Genomic DNA, 15,752 nt, shown 5'->3' on the forward strand with positions numbered 1-15,752 from the left:
CTTCACAGTTAAGGCTCAAAGCCGTATGTGTAGAGATGTGGTCTGACCATTGCATATCATTAAGATTGCCTGAATGTCACCTGATTTAAATTTGCTTTTGGCTGGTATATTAGAGAAGGAAGACCACTGAAGAAGAACGCTGGAAGAACACTTCTGATGTGGTATAATAGGATCAGCACCTAAACCAAGCAGCGGCTGCACACAGGACCACATCATCTAGTGGTAATTCAGTGCCTAAGGAGAGGAATACAGGCATGCTCAGAGGTGTTCTGGTGTGTCACCACAGATGAGAGATTTTACCACTAATCAGAGAGACTGAGTCCCCAGAGAGTCCCCTGATTCATCTGGTCCCCCCCTTGATTCATCCGGTTTGCTCAGACCCTGTCTGAGCTGAAGAAGCACTGAGTTCAAAACAGTACACATCAGTCACGGTCATTTTCATTCAAAAATGCACAGTGAAAGTGGCGACCTTGATTTGCATAACATCTACTTGTTAGAGAGGACCTGTCAATATGGTCAGGTCCAGAAGCAGCAGGTTGCCCCTGTTCCAAGTTCAGCAGCCGTTTGTTAGTAAATCTGGTAGTCTGCTACCCAGATCATTACTGCTGGCAACTCTAGGTTACAGTTCCTACCAGAAAAGTGAGAGATGTGCTCAGGTGCCTCAGGAGACCAAATGGAATTAAAGCCACATTTCTTCAGGGGCATGTCCTGATCACTAGGCTAGCAGGCTGTGATGGAAGAGCAAGGTAAAAGGCAGCTTTTGATGCTTTCAGTGGAAGCTGGGTGGTTGTTGAACAAGGAATGCAGATGTTACAAGCCAAAGATCAAACAAGATTGAATAGAAAATGAGGAAAATCCTGCTTTTGCTTCACTCTGATTTATTTGTGTACCTTTGCCTGATTTAGGAGTAGAAATAAACCCCCTTACTCATTCCTTTCTAAGAAACATTCGCTGCTGACAAATGTGCAGGAGATTTAAATGGCCCTTTGAAAAGACTTGATGGTCTAACTCAACAGGTCTACTTTTCAGGTACTACAATATTGAAACAGGTACAACAGAAGAAGCAATCCGCATCTCTTCACACCTCAACTCTCTATCTGGGAAACCGAGATTATTTTTTTTTTATTTTTTTTATTTTTTTTTTTGCTATCTACGTAAGAGACAAACTTCTGATGCAGAGGTTGTCCCTATGTGCTTGTTTAACCATACTTTAGGACTGATCTCACTGCAGGATCTTTTGATGTTCTTTAATAGAAAAGCTGATAAACTTTTATTTAAGATTTCATTTATATGAGAATTGCAAAGGATTCATAAATTATTGATAGCTATTGTAAGCAGTCCTGCTAAATGTGCACTATAAATAGTAACTAACCTTCCATTAGAAGATATATTAGATTATGTGGATATTATGTGGAGCTGTGTATATCAGCAATCTATTGACAACATCACTGCCAACAAATCTAGTTGATAATGTTAACTCAAGCCAGCTCCGAGGACCCTGTATCTAGGTCTTGCAGACTGACTCCCACAGGCTGTCTGGGACCATGCTCAAAATCATGTTTCTACAGTAGCTGGAGTACTTTGATTCTTGTTCCTTTGAAATATAGACTTGGAAAGAGATGATTTTCCAGGATGCTAACAATGAATGCCAGATTGTAAATTGAAAGAAAAAATCTTTTGGAAAAGTGGTCTTGGAATAAGATAGGAAGAAAATCTTATGAAAGAAGGCTAGTTACATTTCACATAAGGTTTTCTCGTTATGAAATTTGGCTACAGTTGGATAATTAATGAGAATTATTTAAGTGCTTTTCTGAGGATAAAGACATATTGTATGTAAGTAGGTAGAAACTGAAATTCATGGGAAGAATATGACTTAGCAAATAAAATATTTTTGAAAATATGTTTAAAAATAAGATAGAAATTTCTGCTCTATCTGTCACGTAAACTGATTAGAAGCACAACACAACACAATAGAAAGACAGAAAAAATCCAGAATTGGAGAAATATTTATTCTAAAAGCAATACATCTACTGGTGGAATTCCTTATCCCCAAATTCCTTTTAGACCCAATTAAGACTTCTGAGGGGTTAGATTTTTATATGATCCACAGGACAGTTTGCATTTATGATAAATTAATAGTTATAAAAATGTTGCAGCAGAAATGAACTTTGGCTCCCAAGATGGTATCTCTCAGATACTCTTCCAAGACAAGATACTGACTTGCGGAAAATACAGGATCAACTACATTGTAATTTCCTATTCTGCTATTCATATAACTCCATTTTCTTGTTTACTGATGAACCATGATCAAAGCCATGCAGAAATCATTTTAAATGTTTAATGTTACAGAAGATTGAGTACTAGCACCCATGAATGTTTTCTTGCTCTGAGGAAGCCCTTTACATGTTAGAAGACTACTGATATGTGTGTTCCACTTCTCTATATAATTCAGTTTCTCCCACTACTTTCTCACAGAGCATATTTTTACAGACTTTTTATTACATGGCATGTGCTCCTTGAACAGAGGTGGGTCCCAGTATGCTGCAGCTGCCTGATGGGTGAGAAAACATCTACTGTTAGATGGGGTCCCTTTCTTAATTATCTCCTATTTGGTATTATGCTCACAGTACTCACTAATGAGAAATCAGAAGTAGCTCCTGTACTATCACACCACTAACATCAGGATTGAAATTTCATCTTTCAGAGTTTTTTTGCTTGTAGTGAACTGACTTGAGAAGTGATATAGGTTTTCTTTAGGTATTAGCAGAGACAGCTGGATGCATTTTTCATACTCCTACTAGTAGCTCCTTTGCATCTGGAACATTTTAGTACACATTAATGTATCACAGTATCACAGTATCACAGATTTCCAGGTTGGAAGAGACCTCAAGATCATCGAGTCCAACCTCCGACCTAACACTAAGTACTCCACTAAACCATATCGCTAAGCTCTACATCTAAACGTCTTTTAAAGACCTCCAGGGATGGTGACTCCACCACCTCCCTGGGCAGCCCGTTCCAATGCTTAATAACCCTTTCGGTAAAGAAGTACTTCCTAACATCCAACCTAAAACTCCCCTGCCGCAACTTTCGCCCATTCCCCCTCGTCCTGTCACCAGGCACGTGGGAGAAGAGACCAACCCCCACCTCGCTACAGCCTCCTTTAAGGTAACTGTAGAGAGCAATAAGGTCGCCCCTGAGCCTCCTCTTCTCCAGGCTGAACAAGCCCAGCTCCCTCAGCCGCTCCTCGTAAGACTTGTTCTCCAGACCCCTCACCAGCTTGGTCGCCCTTCTCTGGACTCGCTCGAGCACGTCCATGTCCTTCCTGTAGCGAGGGGCAGACCTGTACCAGGTCAGATTCTTTTTTCACAGGGCTGGTGAAGTATCCTTTTATTGATTATTTCCTGGCATCAGCAGCTCCTTTTATCTCTGCATGGAAGCCCTATGTTCCCTTGATTTCTGCCTGTGAATAGTGTCAGTATGTAAAGAGAAGCTGATGCTGTGCCACTGTTTTTGTTCTTCTTTCAAGCTGAGCTATTTCACCTCACTGTGTTCTCTTCTTTTTCATTTACTTTAACCATAATATATCTCTGAGTTCCACAGAGGAACATGAGTTTCTTCCAACTTTCTTTTTGCTGATCCCTGTTGTGTTTAGACATGACCCTCATGGGAACTAGTGTAAGAAGTGGACTAGGCAAAGTTCGCCTTTATGACAGAAATGCTCTAATTCCACTGAGAATGGTTCTCCATCAAATCAGAGAGGATTATTTTGTATAGCAGCCAGAGGAATCTGCTAGGACAAACTTAAAACATCTCAAATATACCTCCCCCACATTTTTTTTTTGCTTCCACCATGTCCCCTACTTGACTCTTCTTTCCTTTTACAAGGCAGCTGGCAAAAAGAGCAAGTCTGAAGTCACTGATAGCTCTATACCAGGGGAGTGCTTCTGTAATACTGCCCATCATGTTTACAGTGAGTGGCACAAAGTAACTACCTGAAAATCTGTACCATGGATTAGGGCAGGATCATAAGCCCAGGTAGAAAATTCAAAAGAATTCAGAAGAAAAAAAGAGCTTTCCACAGTTTTTAGCAGATTTTTTTTTTCATGAATTTTCCTATTGTCTCCACTGATAGTTGCAAACTGCAGTCAAAGGCATTTCTAAATGAAACAAAGTTAGTCCATTGACTAAGTGGTCGTGGCAATGCAAGTTACATCCAAGGTTTACCCAATGAGATCCGCTGAGTTGCAGTCTTGCATTTTTGAGCACATTCAAATTTAAAAAATAAATAAATTAATAAATTAAAAAAAAACACAAATCAATCAAACAAACAAACACACACACACACACACACACACACACAAAAAGAGTTATATTCCATAAGACATTGTAGGAATATGCATTATGTTGAAAAAATGCAATTTGTTTCATTGTTAATGTTTTACAGGTGTTACAAAGGCAATGGCTGAAGATCAGCACATAAGTTATATGGAGTGCTTTTCAAACAAAACTGTAACACATCCACAGCTGCTCAGGGGCCATCCCAGTGTACGCTGACTTTGCAATCCCTGTTCATCTATTTGTACAACCCACTACTACAGATTCCTGTACAGTTTTTACTTTTGCTGAGCTACTTACGGGGTTTGAGTACTTGTAAAAGTGCAGAGTATTACAACTTACTGCTTGCAATGATCATGCAAATAACATAGCATGTGGCTTTCTGCTCCTATGGGTAGAAGAAAATGAATGTGTGTGTTCTGCACCTGTACAGTCACAGTCAAAGCCAGGCAGTTACATGACACTGCACACTTGGTTGCAAGTTGTTGCTTCTTGCTTTCTCAAGAAGAAAAAACCCCAATACCTTATTTTTCATACAATATAATAATGCTATGGTTTATCACTTATAAATCCTCTTAGTGTCTTCATCTTGGTACAGCTATCACCCCATATATAGAAAGATCCTTTCTGTGGTAACAGGACTTTGTTTTTCTCAAGTTCAGACATAACTGGATTTAATTAAAGCCAAAAAAAGAAGATCAGGCAGCATTTCAGGACTTGAGAGATGGACATGGTAATGGCTTTTTGACATATATCTAGATTAAAAGAAATAAATGCATGGTTGGTTTTAAGGAATGTCTGTTATAAAAGCATATTTGACTTTTATTTGTAACTTAAGAAGCTGCTTTAAGATATTAGCGATCACATTTGTTTTCTACTGACTGAACATACATGAAATATTGTGGCACTTTATTTTTTTGGAAACTGCTTTACTGGCTGTAATTTTTGAGTGTAGTTATATTGTGAAAAGCCATTATCTAGCTAACATCTCTTCTTCACTCAGGGACACCAATATACATAGGGCTATTAAAGAAACTTTTAATAGCAACTTTTTTTTCCTTTTTTTTTTTTTTTTTTTGTAATCCCTGAGTCAGCATTGCCAACACTTCTAAAAGGAGTTTATAAACTTATTTGCTTGCTGATTTGCTTTATTCCATTGGTCATTTCAGTGTTGGGTTCTACCCAGGAAAAAAAAAAATCTATTTATTTCCCTGACACCTTTTATATCTTTTATCTTTTTTTTTTTTTAAGAAAACATCTGTCCATTAGCATACTAATAGCATCTCTGCTGGTACTTAATGGGACTACTTTTATCTTTATGATCCCATCTGGTTTCAAGTCACTTTCACAGAAAGAATGAAAAAAAAAAAAAAAAGTTAAAAATCCCAAAGGCTCTCCTCTCTTCTTTGCTGTTGGAAAAGCCTGTACATGAATATATAGGTAGAAAAGCAATTATTTGACCCTCATGCAGCACAAAAGGGCAAGAGGCTCATAGAGAAAGACTACAGACAACTTGATGCTGAGGATAGGTCTACAGGATTAGACTATATGTCCACCTACCCACTTATCCTATCTCCAAAATGCATAGTCTGGATGCATAGCAAATAGTATTAGTCAACAGTAGTCACATTTCACCTCCCTTTAACCCTACACCAACCAAAACCCTTTGCTTACCATTTCATGCAGGTGTCTTGGGAGAGACAACTTCTTGACACAAGTGCAAGGGTGAAATTCAACTCTTCCCATCCGAATAAAAATAATAATAATAAAAGATCATGTTCACTGCATAGAAGAGAAAAATAAGGGTACACCAAGATTTCCCTTCCTTGCCCACTCCTTTCTTTAGGAGAACCGAAAAGACTCAAACCTGGCTAGGGTGAGCAATGGGATACAGCCTCGTTCTTTGGTATTCCTCAGGCCAGCCAAGGGAGCCATGGGTACATGGCTATTTATATGAACATAAATGTAATGAGAAGGTGTACCTTTCAACTTCCTATAGCACTGCCCTTGTCCTTCAAAGACTGGTCTCAAGTTTCTGCTTTATAGCCATTTTATTTAGAGAGTAAGACTTACCTTTCAGATGGATTCAATGATTTCCAGTAGCAGCTGTTAACAGAGATAGACATTCATCTCCATCTACATTTAGGTTCCTATCATAGCTAGTTAATTTACATGCCCTGAATTGTCCTCCAAAGGAATGTATCTCTCAGCATTGATTGTACAGGGAGCTAGAGATCTCAGCAGGATAACTTTGGCATTTAAATTGTGGTGGTTTGAATAGTTACTTAGGTGGCAAATGGATAGTTTTTTATCTCCTTAACTGACCATGCGGATTGCTGTAGAACAATACAGTGCAAAGAAAAGGCTGTGATGGTAAATCACCTTTAACAAAGAAAATGCTATGGGGCAGCTCAACAGTCACTGAGTTTTAATGGTGGTTTTGGACTGTAATGTGCAAAAATATCCTAAAAGTTATTGCTCCTTATGCTCTTATGTCTCCTAACACTCATTTTCCAAAAAAGAACCATTCAGGATACTGCTATCTGGATCTGGGGTCACTACTGTCACCTTACTTCTTAGGCACCCTTTGAGAAATAAATAGCAATAGCTCCAACTTGGCATTTCATGTATGCTGCATGCTTTATTTGGTGTATCTGTGTCAGTGTCATCAGTGCCCATGGTTCATGCAACTGAAGCCAGGCACTCATATGTTAAGTAGAACATTAAGGAAGAGATAAAAAGAAGAGATGATTAATGGATACTACTTTACAGGGGGATGTATCTGCTGTTCCTGTCAGGTTTTTTTTTTTTGTTGTTGTTGTTGGTTTTTTTCCCCATATAAATCATGTGCTGGATATCTTGCAGCATCTGGAAAGATCCTTGTGATGTAAGACTGATATGCTAAAATTACACATGCTAGGAACCTAACCAATACACCAAGCAACCAGCCAGTGGATTTCAGTAAAACATTCATATATCACAGGAATGTGAGGCAGGCTGAGACAGTGGAGTTGTTTTCACAAAGAGGAGGCATATTGCTAAGGACAATATATTATAAGGCCTTCCTTCTTTTCATGACTTCAATGGAAATTATGATTTTAGGCTATGACTCAGTTGTGATGTTTTCAAGAACCAAAGCTGAAAAAAAGTTAATTTAATATATGTGTAGCAGCTGCTGTAATCGTTTGCAAAAGTAGATCAATGCAGCACATACCCATGTTCAACAATAGCAGAAAATTGGAGGCAAAATTCTCATACAAGAAGCACACTAGAGGAAAGAAGGATCTTCAGTGAAATAAGCAATAAGCAATCCTGAGTGTATATATACAAAAATATATATTAATATATTAGAGCCATCTATGAAAGAAAGGAGTATCCGTGTCTTCTTTCAGTAGCTGTGTATTCAGAGAAATAGTGGTCACAGAATCACAGAATCACAGAATTGTAGGGGTTGGAAGGGACCTCAGGAGATCATCGGGTCCAACCCCCCTGCCAAAGCAGGTTCCTTAGAGCAGGCTGCCCAGGTAGGTGTCCAGATGGGCCTTGAATATCTCCAGAGAAGGAGACTCCACAACCTCCCTGGGCAGCCTGTTCCAGTGCTCCATCACCCTCACCGTGAAGATGTTCTTTCGCATGTTGGTGCGGAACTTCTTGTGCTCCATTTTTTGACCATTGCCCCTTGTCCTATCCCCACAAACCACTGAAAAGAGGTTGGCCAAATTCCACTGTCTCCCACACTTCAGATATTTGTAAACATTGATAAGATCCCCTCTCAGTCTTCTCTTCTCCAGGCTGAACAGACCCAGGTCTCTCAGCCTTTCCTCATAGGGAAGATGATCCAGGCCCTGTATCATCTTTGTGGCCCTCCACTGGACTCTTTCCAGGAGATCCCTGTCTTTTTTGTACCGGGGAGCCCAGAACTGGACACAGTACTCCAGGTGAGGCCTGACCAGAGCAGAGTAGAGGGGGAGGATCACCTCTCTTGACCGCTGGCCACACTCCTTTTAATGCACGCCAGGATCCCATTGGCCTTCTTGGCCACCAGGGCACACTGCTGGCTCATGGCCAACCTGTTGTCCACCAGGACCCCCAGGTCCTTCTCCACAGAGCTCCTCTCCAGCAGGTCACCCCCCAGCCTGTACTGATACGTGCGGTTTTTCCTTCCCAGGTGCAGGACTCTACACTTGCTCTTGTTAAACCTCATTTGGTTTCTTCCTGCCCATCTCTCCAGCCTGTCGAGGTCTCACTGAATGGCAGCACAGCCTTCTGGTGTGTTGGCCACTCCTCCCAGCTTTGTATCATCGGCGTACTTGCTGAGAGTGGATAATATTCCCTCATCAAGGTCGGCGATGAAGATGTTGAACAAGACCGGACCCAGCACTGACCCCTGGGGAACACCGCCACTCACAGGTCTCCAGCCAGACTCTGCACCGCTGATCACCACTCTCTGAGCTTGGCCAGTCAGCCTGTTCTCAACCCACCTTACTGTCCACTCCTCTATCCCACACTTTCTCAGCTTTGCTATCAGGATGTCATGGGAGACAGTATCAAAAGCCTTGCTAAAGTCAAGGTAGATGACATCCACTACTCTCCCCCCATCTATCCAGCTGGTGATGCCATCCTAGAAGGCTATGAGGTTGGTCGAACACGATTTCCTCTTGGTGAATCCATGCTGACTACTCCTCAAAACCTTCTTCTCTTCCAATTTCTTGGAGATGGCATCCAGAACAAGCTGCTCCAACACCTTTCCAGGGACAGAGGTGAGACTGACTGGCCTGTAGTTTCCCAGATCCTCCTTCTTGTCCCTCTTGAAGACCAGAGTGACCTTGGCTATCCTCCAGTCTTCAGGCACCTCTCCTGTTCTCCAAGACCTTTCAAAGATGATAGAGAGCACTTTGGCGATCACCTCCGCTAACTCCCTCAGCACACATGAATGCATCCCATTGGGACCCATGGATTTGTGTGCGTTGAGCCCACTCATCTGTCTAGATGTCTCATCTGTCATCTGTGCTGACCAGAATGGCTTACCTTGTGGTTGGATATGAGCTTGCTTTACCCTTGTTCCAGGCCCACTAACAGCTAATTGATCTCTTCAATCTATCTTGCGATGAGCGCAGTCTAAAATAAAATAGGATTTGGCCCCATGTTGGCTTAAAAATTATTTTTATTTTCTCTTCTGTGTTGCTGTAGCCTTGTTAAGTCTTGTGTTTGGGCTAGTTACTTCTGCATCATGCTATCATGAAATGCTTTGTATTTCATCTGTCGTGGCAGTGTTGTTCACTTGCTACATTCTTTCACACATGAAGAAAAGTTCTTGTATTTGAATGTTTGTCTCTACCAGGCTGGCATTCCTAAGTCTTCAGAAGATTTGTGCTTGCAATATTTGTTTTGATGTACCAGCTTTGATCTACAAATTACCCCTCTTCTGTTGGCATTATGTCCACTGAGCCTTCTGAAATGCGAAATACGGTGCCTTTGTTTATTAAAAGGTAATGTTTTTAAATACTTTATATGCTTCTGTCCCAAGCAAATGGGGGTTGGCCATTACATTTTCATGTAATGTCACTGTTGGATAAAAATAAATGAAGTTTGCTTCATTTAATATCACAGCTGTGTTTGTAATAGAAACATCAGGTGAATCAAAATAAAACTCCAAAATTTCATTATTGATCGGTGTGAATGCTCAAGGTCTTCATAAACCTGAAACATCTTTCAATGTCATCATCAGGCTTTTACTAATTAATAACACATGAATAAATGTTTCAACAACTTGCTTCCAGGCAAAATCCTCAGAGATACACAGCCAATGCTTTTAAATTATTGAGAGAGAACAATGCTATACCATTTCATGTTGTACAATCAACCTGTCAGTCACATATGTTTCAGTAAGATCAGAAATTTTTGCCTGTATTCTGATAAAAGATCATTGAAAACATTCAAATCTATAGTGTATAAAAATGAGATTATAATGCACAACTCAAAGTCATCTCAAGATAATCTGATGGTGTTCATTGATATACTGGTGCAGGTGTACATACAGCTAGGAGCTTTCTTCTGGGTCCCAAATATCAAGGAACCAATGCATTGGCAGACATCACTAGATGGTGCTGGTATACATATCATTTTCATCCTGTTTTTTCCTTAGTGTGAAAATAACTGCTCACTCTTGGGAAAAAATGTTATTATTGTTGGGTTTGGTTATGCAAAGTTGTGCATGCAGATACACAACTGGAAGTTAAGGGGATTGTAGCCTTTCATCTCCCTGCCTTTTCTACTGCTCAGTTCAGTGGGGCATGCAGCTCTGCTGTGTTTTCAGATGCCACTGTGAAGCTCAGTACCCCCTGATTGAACTGGCAGCCACTTCTGCCTTTGTTTTGCATTGAAGTACATTTTTCTGGCTGAAGGGAACAATACAAGAATGCTTTCTCTGCAACTTAAATTGACAAAGTGCTTTCCAGCAACATCAGATCCAATATCCTAACTAAATGTCTGCTTTGGAAGTTATATGGCACATTTCCCAACCTTGCCTTAGTCAAAGGTTGTAGTTGGCAGAAAATATATTCTACACCTCCACTTCTGAGAAGAAAATTCCATTGTACTTAGTAATTGTATCAGGACAGCTCCCCTCCAAACGTGGTTACATTTCTGTGCCATGTATTCCAATATACAACAAGCATCTGGGGAAATACACTGTAGGCATTCAATATTGATTGGAGTCATATTACCAAATATTTGAATATGCCTCTTTGTGGAAAATGAAAATGGTTTTGCTGTCTCTCTGTCTTCAGTCCTTGTCTTCATGGGTTTTATTATCCAATTTTATTTCTTCATTATGTGTAAGAAAGGCAGTTTTTGTTCCCTCCTCCCCGAACAATTTTGCCTAAAATACTACATATGCTAATTTGGGTCATTTAAGTCCTTCCTTGCATACTTTAACGGGCTGTAACAATTATAACATTGATGTTACTTTCACTACTACTTCCACAAATACACAGTGAGCAGAGGTGCTGTTTCAGGCTCTCCGAAAATTCAGGCAGACTTCATTGTTGGTGCGGGGATATTTCTGGTAGTGGCTTTTTTTTTTTTTTTTTTTTGCATGTGTAATTCCCTGAATATTTTCTATTTAAAAATGAAAGTTAAGACTGAAGAAAAGCAGAAAAACAAAACAAAACAAAACAAAACCACAAGCTCTTCTTTTTCAAATTAAAATAAGTATATATATAAACATGAAAAGTACTTTCTACAATGATCTCTGGCATAGAGAAAGTAGTAATATGGCAGGTTAACTCTCTTGTGCAGGGTCAGACTAATGGGTCATAAATTTGGCATAATGTTCCTGCATTTGTTAAAGTCAGTGGTTAAGATTCCCTCTGGTATTAGAGGGGACAAGATCTGACCTGCACAGTACCCCCATGACACTATCTACATAAAACTTCTTCATAAGTGTGGATCTGTGAGATTAGCTCTGTAGATGGCAGTAATCTATTAGCTGCTTGTAATAGTAATGTTAGTATCTCAGACTCTCAAATTGTCCACTCTCAAAAGCTGAAAAAAGCATTTTTTTTCTGAAAAAGAGCAGTTTTTCTCCGTTCTTCATAACTTACATTAATTAAGCTCATAGTGCTTGCTCAGTATCATCCTTTTTTTTTTTTTTTCCTTGTATTTTGGCCGTGGTTTTGAAAGCTATTGAAGTAGTTTTCCAAGTAAAATATAGCTGGTTACTCATCTGCTGCTCTAAATATGTCCTCCTTCCTGAACTACTGGGAGTTTAGTGCATTTTTTATAATCACTTGTTCAAAGACCTCCTGCAGGTCTGTTAGGTTTTCCCTACACTTCATCTCCCTTACTGTATCACAGTGGCAAATGATTTTATTTTTTCATTTGCCTTAGAAGAAGACCAAGCATAATTTTTTGTTTAATGTCACCAAGCTTTAAAAAAGTTGATATTTAACTGGTGGTAATTAAAAGCAGGTTTTTTAACATGTCTTCTGTCTCTCTATTTATAGAACAAAGACTACAATTTCTAATGTCATCTCAGTTCTCTGGCCACTGTCTTGATTTTAGCATAGGTCACATTTATGAAATGTCAATGTATTCAAAGAAATTCATTATTCTAGTCAGCCATTTTATTTAAATCTTCTCATGAAGATGTAGCAGATAAAACTGGATAAAACTCTCCGTGGTAACTTGAGAAGAATTTCAATGTCTCTTTTAATGCTCCAAAGAAGCATTGTATGTATATATATTGTAGGAAACTGTATATAATTGCAGGAAAGCAACATTATGTCTATGTAATTTACTGCTTAGTGTTGCTATGGAACAGATTTTCATCCCTCTTCTGAATATTGTACAAATACCTCTACAAGTTAACATGAATGACTTCAGGAGGGTCCTGTGTTTACAATATCATCAGAATTAAACCCTAAAGAGGACAACCTCAAACTTTAAACTCTGTAGAGCACATTTCACATGATAGTTGGAAGGCACATTAAAACAGTGTTGGCATCATTGCAGATATTCTTTGCAGATAGAGGAAGGTGGAGGAATGGTGTCAAGCAAGGTTGTCCAGTTACTTGAAAGAGCCAGATGTGAATCCAGATCTTCTCCATTCCTGTCGGCTACCTTATATTCCAGGTCTTTGTCTCCCAATTCATTATTTATGCTCAAAACAATCTTGCTTGTCTGAGTTGGATGACAAATTTTCATATTAATGGTGACAAAAAGAGTTTATTCTTTCTAGAATGTTACAATAAAATGTGTTTTTAATTTTAAAAATGTTTGGGGGTTTGTAATTTTATGGTATTTTAAAAGAAATAAAGTTAAGATGTTATCAAAAATAATACCTAATTAACGAGTTGTTTATATTTTTTAAGAGGAAGGAATTTATTTTAATATTGAAAACAGTACATAAGAATACATTGTTTGTTAAATGTTCATTATTTTTGTAATATTGTATTTTGACAGCATTTGAAGTTAAATAAAATAAGAAATATATGTCTGTTTAAAAGTCCACTAACTGGAAACAAGTTCAGCATTTTTGCTTTTCCAGGAAGTTTTTCCAATAAGTAATCATATTTCCCTCAATAATTTGATGAATAAAAACAACAAATTGCATGAGAAATAAATTGCATATGGAACAATAAAAACATGAAAATGTATAAGAATGCTTGCTCTTGTACTAAAAGCTTTTATGAATACAAGATATCCTTCATTCTCTTTATAAAATATCTAGTAAAACAAGTCTGTCTCTGAGTTTCCTAAGTGCAAATTCAGTACAAATCAGTAAAAATGCAGCAGAAAAAAATAAAAATGAATCTAAGCTACTTTATTTGCTATAAGGCAAAAGATTTCTTTTACCAAAGTAGGACTGCAATTCTGTATCCTTAGCTGTCCATGAACCCTTGTGGAAATAAATGTTCAGTTCTTAAGAATTACATACTTTGTGTAGTTTACTTCATCTGTGTTTGTCCTGTTTTAAGAAGGAATAGAAGCTATTGCTGCATGCTTTTAAAATTTTATTAAGAAACCACTCTGTCTAGGTTATCATCAGCTTTCCAATCCAGAGGAGGTAGTGAGGAGATTTAAAAATTAAAATATTTTAACTTATGGAATAATAAGACAATCTTCACTAATGTCACTTAGAAAATAAATAAAATGATTCAAGCTTGATAGGTTATTATTTCTGAGGATGTTCACATACCTCTGACCAGAATGTTCTTCCTGGGTAGATCAAGCACATGAAATCTATACATACATAGCTAATATGATCTGCAGAAAAAAATCTGTATATACAGATTGCATTCTGTTTAGCCTCCAGGGAGATATATTTTTTAAAGGAAAAAAAAAATGTATTTTAATCATCCAGTGTTCCACTTTTCAGTAGTTAACTATGATGGCAAGCTTCCTCCAAGCAGCCTATGAGAAAAGAAAATTGATGAAAATCTACTTCTGCAGATATATATATGTTATATAAGATGTTCTCTTTTTAAGTCTTAAAAAGAATCATAGGAAAATTATGCTTGCATTATATAACTTTTTTAATATACAGCCAGTGCCTTGCAAGCCTTTCAAAAGAGCACTTTTTCAGCATTCTTAACTACTCAAAAGAGGAAGTTGAGGTCTTAATACAACTTTTTAACTTTTTTTTTTTTTTTCTCTCTGTCTTTCTTTTGGTAAAAATCAGATCTTATGAATATTAAACTTTCCTAAATGTTGATTAAAAAAAAAATCAAGCAAGGAAACAAACAAACAAAAACACAAAACCACGATAAACAACATCAACAGTAAGAACAAATCAAGAATGTGAAGTTGCATGTAGCAGTCTGAAAGCTTGATTATTGCTGGTGAATGAAGTGCTCTTGCAATACTCATCTTCAGTTAAAAAAACTACAGTCTGTTATGAGAAGAACCAAGTTCCCAAATTTTCAAATATATCCTTATTTCTTTGCTAGGTTCATAGAAACTGCCAAACTGGATCAGACCCATACAAAACTCACTCTAGAAATCTTTCTCCAACACTAGCCAATACTTCAAGTAGCTGTAGATACTCCAGAGGAAAGAGTAAGATGTTTTGAAGTAGGGAGATACAGAATAGTATTTCTAGTAAGAGAAATTATTCTGAAGTGGTGAAATTAAAAAAAAAATAATAATCTGAGATTCCGTGTTCACTAGTGAGTCACAGGACTTCCAATAGGACCTCTGAATATTCAGGCCCCTGCCAACTAGGCTGGGGCATATCATACACAAAAGAAAATGCACAGAATGTGACATTTTATGACTTTCCAAATGTGGTCTGATGGAAACTGGGAAAAACTCTCAAGTAACTGGATATATTTCTTCCTATAATCATTGTATTTCTACTGAATGGAACCCCTCTGAGAAGAAAAGATCTGTTTAAAACAGCACATGTTTGAGATGTAAGGAAACAATTCTCAAACATGTCCTAAGTCACCCAGGGACCTTTGGACCTTTTTCTCATGTTAGAGCATCCTCTGATGAGAGTGAACCTTTTGCCTTTTAGCTCCACTTCAGTCCTTCTCAGTCTTTAAGCCTGGGCACACATGGTCCTTCAGGGATACTCTAAAGAATTCTAGTAGCTGTCAAGCAGTTCTGAAAATGAGTGCCTCTCTTCAAATTCTTGGCAGACAGCCAGTGTGTTTTTGCAATTTAGGTTCATCACGCTAACATTACACAGATCACTTCTTAAAATAACTGGAATAAGATGCATGCAGTATTGAATCAAAGAATCCATGAAGTGCATCATTTGGTAAAAACAGTGCATAAATCACATTGTGAGCATTAGGGGTCAGAAATCACATTGTGAGCATTAGGGGACAGAACCACAGGTTTTTGTTTTGTTTTGGTTTGGTTTTTAGTCCTTCATGTCCTTCATCTGGCAGAATTTCCCTTGACTT

Source organism: Anser anser (genome assembly GCF_964211835.1).
Source record: "Anser anser genome assembly, chromosome: 1".
Classification (NCBI taxonomy): Eukaryota; Metazoa; Chordata; class Aves; order Anseriformes; family Anatidae; genus Anser; species Anser anser.